The sequence below is a fragment of the Xenopus tropicalis genome, chromosome 4 (genome assembly GCF_000004195.4).
Source record: "Xenopus tropicalis strain Nigerian chromosome 4, UCB_Xtro_10.0, whole genome shotgun sequence".
Classification (NCBI taxonomy): domain Eukaryota; kingdom Metazoa; phylum Chordata; class Amphibia; order Anura; family Pipidae; genus Xenopus; species Xenopus tropicalis.
In genome coordinates this window covers 11,855,229-11,859,773 of record NC_030680.2, presented here as the reverse complement: position 1 = coordinate 11,859,773, position 4,545 = coordinate 11,855,229, and positions in this window count along the sequence as shown.

The following is a 4,545-nucleotide window of genomic DNA, read 5'->3' as shown; positions in this document are numbered from 1 at the left end:
CAAGTTTGGAAAGTAGAACAGGAGAACTTTCCAGCCCGGGGTAACTGGGCGAGGCTGGGTAAACAGTGCCAGCCCCGGGGTAAGTGGGCGAGGCTGGGGTAACAGTGCCAGCCCGGGGTAAGTGGGCGAGGCTGTGGAGTAACAGTGCCAGCCCGGGGTAAGTGGGCAAGGCTGGGTAACAGTGCAGCCCGGGGTAAGTGGGCGAGGCTGGGGTAAACAGTGCCAGCCGGGGTAACTGGGCGAGGCTGGGGTACAGTGCCAGCCCGGGGGTAACTGGCGAGGCTGGGGTAAACAGTGCCAGCCGGGGTAAGTGGGCGAGGCTGGGGTAAACAGTGCCAGCCGCAGTGTAACGTGGGCGAGGCTGAGGTAACAGTGCCAGCCCGGAGTAGTGGAGGCTGGGGTAGATACAGTGCCAGCCGGGGTAAGTGGGCGAGGCTGGGGTAACAGTGCCAGCCCGGGGTAAGTGGGCGAGGCTGGGGTAACAGTGCCAGCCCCAGGGTAAGTGGGCGAGGCTGGGGTAACAGTGGCCAGCCCGGGTAAGTGGACGAGCTGGAGTAAGTGCGCCCGGTAAGGCGAGCTGGGTAACAGTGCCAGCCCGGGGTAAGTTTGGGCGAGGCTGGAGGTAACAGTGCCTCAGCACCAGGTTAAGTGGGCGAGGCTGGGTAACCAGTGCCAGCCCGGTGGTAAGTGGGCGAGGCTGAGGTACCAGTGCCAGCCCGGGGTAAGTGGGCGAGGCTGAGGTAACAGTGCCAGCCCGGGGTAAGTGGCGAGCTGAGGTAACAGTGCCAGCCCGGGGTAAGTGGGCGAGGCTGGGGTAACATAATGGCTGCCCGGATCCCGCTGAGAGGTTCCGGTGCCGCCCCCCCCCCAAAGTTTTCCCCCCCCCAAGCCCCGCCCCGCTGTCACGCCCCAGCCGCCCCGCTGTGACGCCCTCAGCGCCGCCCTTTGCTTTGACGCCCCACGCCCCGCCCCGCCCCGCTGTGACGAAGCCCGCAGTCCAGGCCCCGCACCCGCTAGGTGACGCCCCAGTCCCCGCCTCCGCTGGTGACGCCAAAAAGCCCCGCGCCGCTGTTCAGCCTCTGCGCCTTTCCCAGCCACATGCAACGTCCCCCCCAAAAGTCTCTTCCAAGCCGAAAATCCCCACCACCATGATAGCAGGTCTCCACCCCGCCGTACCCCGAGAAGAGGAGGATGACATCGTTCCTGGGCGAGGGGGGCACACTATCGGGCGTCCGGAGAAAAGAGGCCAAAGAGGAGTTAAGGTCGACTGTGGATCTTATGGGTGCAGTGGGTGGGGGCACTGAGCAATCATTTTACCCTCCCGCGGCACACGACCCTTCGAGTTTTGCCGGCTTGCATTCCTTAGCGCTCTCTGTAGCTCCGCCCACATATATAGGCGGCCCCCAAGAGAGGCCAAATGTACCGCAGGGACCTCAGGCTCGGACTAGTGTCCCTAGAGCTTAGTCATTTTCCGACCACCCAGCTGCCAGTCCATGCCTATTCCTGCCCGGTGATCGTTTAGCATCTGGCCTGAAATACAAATTATTATACAGTGCGGTGTTGGGATGTGCCCCGCCTTCCCTGTGTTCTACCCCTGTGCCCCGCCTCTTACCCCTGTGCCCCGCCTTCTTACCCCTGTGCCCGCGCCTTACCTGTCCCTACCCCCTGTGCCTGCCAGCTACTCCCTTCACTGCCTCTTACGCCCTGGCTCTGCCTCCCCTGGCCCCGCCTCTTAACCCCCTGTGCCCTCACCCTGCCCTCTTCTACCCCCTGTGTCAGCTCGGCTCGTCTTCCCCCTTCCTCACTACCCCCTGTCCTGCCCCCGCCTTCTGCCTCCCTTCCCTTACCTCCCCGCCTACCCTGTCCCTCTTCCGCGCCCCCCTCTTACCCACCACTGTGCACCGCCTCTTACCCCGCCTGTGCCCCTGCCAGGACGCACTACGCCCCCTGTGGCCCACGCCTCTCTACCCCCTGTGCCCTGCCTCTTACCACCCTGTCCTGCCAGGCTACCCCTGTGCCCTGCTCTTACCCCCTGTGCCCCCGTCTCTACCCCCTCGTGCCCCGCCTTTACCGCCCTGTGCCTGCCTCACGCCCCTGCCCTGTACCGCCCCCTGTGCCCCGCTCTTAACCCCCTGTGCCGCTGCCAGCTTACCCCCTGTGCCCTGCCGTCTTACCCCTTTTGCCCTGCCTCTTACCCCTTTGCCCATGCTCTTCCCTCGTGCCTGCCTCTTCACCTTGTGCCACTCAGCTTTACCCCCTGTGCCCCTCTCTTACCTACCTTGTTGCCCTGCCAAGCTACGCCTTTGCCCTGCCTAGCTTCGTTCCTGTGCCTGCCCTTCCCCTGTGCCGCTCTTTAACGCCTCCCTGTGCCTGCCATTAACCCGTCCTCTTGCTTACCCCCTGTCCTGCCCTGTCCTGCTTTACTGTGCCCTCCTACTGTGGCCCGACCTTTTACCCCCTGTGCCCTGCCCTTAGCCCCCGCTGTGCCTGCTCTTTACCCCTGTGGCCCTGCCAGCTACCCCTGTGCCCTGCCTCTTACCCCTGTTGCCCTGCCGTCTACCCCGTGCCCGCCAGTACCCCTGTGCCCCTGACTCTTACCCCACTGTGCCTGCCTCTTACCCCCTGTGCCCCTCTACCCTGTTGCCTGCGCTCTTCCTTGCCCCCTGTTGCCCTGCCTGTCTACCCCTGGTGCCCTGCCTCTTACCCCCTGTCACCCCCTGTCCTGCCTTTAACCCCCTGCTCCCTGCCTAGCTACCCTGTGCCTGCTCTACCCCTGTGCCCTGCCTCTTCTACCCTTGCTGCCTGCTTACCTATTGCCTGCCCTGTGCCCGGCCTCGCCCCTGTTACCCTGGCTCAGCTTACCGCCTGTGCCCGCCGTTTACCCCGTGTGCCCTCGCTCTTACCCCCTTGCCCCTCTTCCTTGCCCGCAGCTACCCCCTGTGCCCTGCTTCCCAGTGCTGTCGATCTTTACCCCTCTGTGCGCCTGCTCTACCTTTCAGCTACGCCTGCTGTCCCTGCCAAGCTACCCCTCCCTGCTTGTACCCTGCCCTCTACCTGTCCCCCTGTTGCCTCGTGCCTGCATGCTAACCCGCCTGCTGCTCTACTCCCTGGTTGCCCCGCCTTACCCCCTGTGTTCCCTGCCGCTTACCCTGTGCTGCGCTACCCCTGGGCCCCTGCGCTCTTAACCGTGCCGCTTCCCCTGTCGCCCCCGCTGTTACCCTGTGCCCCTACCGTGCCCTGAGCTACCCCCTGTGCCTGCCTACGTCCTCGTTACCCGCGCTCTAAGTCCCCAACCTACTGTTGCCTGCTACTACCCCCTGTCCCTGCCTTTACCCGACCCTTGTGCCCTGCCTCTTACCCTCCTGTGCACTGCTCTACCCCTGTGCTACCCGCCCTGTAGGCCCTGCCAGCTACCTTAGCCTCCTGCTCCCCTCTGGTCCCCTTCTTAGCCCCTGTCCACTCCTACCACCCTGTGCCTGCACTCTTACCCCCTGTTGCCCTACCAGTACCCCTTCACTGCCTCGTCCTCCTTACCCCTGTGCCCATATGCCAGCTAGCCCCTGTGCCCCACGGCCTCGTTACCGCCAGCCTGTGCCCCGCCTGCTTACCTTCCTGTGCCCCTGCCGTTCTTACCCCCTGTGCCTCCGCTCTTACCCCCTGGCCGCTGCAAGCTACCCCCCTGTGCCTGCCCTTACCACCTGTGCCCTGCCGTCTTAACCATCCCCTGTGCCCTGCCTCTTACACTTTGGCGCTCCTGTGACCCATGCCAGTACCCCTGTGGACCCCTGCCTCTTTCCCCCTGTGCCCTTGACCAGCTACGCCCTGGTGCCGTCTTGGCTCGTCTTACCCCCTGGTGCAGTCTGCTGTTACCCCCTGTGCCACTGCTTCTTACCGTACCCTATGCTGTGACCCTATCCCTGTGCCCTGCACTTACCCGCCCTGTGCCTGCCAGCTACCACCTGTGCCCCCGCCTCATTTACCCCCTGTTGCCCTGCCGCTACCCCATGTGCCCTGCCTCTTACCCCCTTGTGGCCGATGACCAGCTACCCCCTGTGGCCCTGAACCTCTATACCTCCTAGCCTTTGCCTCTGCCTCTTTACCCCATGTGCCCTGCCAGCTATCCCCTGTGCCCTGACTCTTATTACCCTGTGGCCTGCCTCTTACCCCCCTAGTGCCCTGCTCTGCTTACCTCCTGGTGCCCTGCCTACCCCGCCCTGTGCCTCTGCCAGCTACCCCCTGGTGCCCTGCCTCTTCCACTGTACCCTGCATCTTACACGGCCCTTGTGCCCTGGCCAGATACCACCCCTGTGCCCTGCCTCTCTACCCCCCTGTGCCTGCCTGTTTACCAGAGACCTGGGTGTGCGCTTGCCTCTTACCACTCTGTGCCGCTCCCTGTGCCCTGCCAGCTACCTCGCCCTGTGCCCCGCCTCTATACCGTACCCTGTGCCCCGCCATCTTGAACCGCCCTGTGGCCCGCCTCTTACCACATCAACCCTGCTGCTCTGCCTAGCTCCCACGTAGATGCCCGCTACTTACCATCCTGTG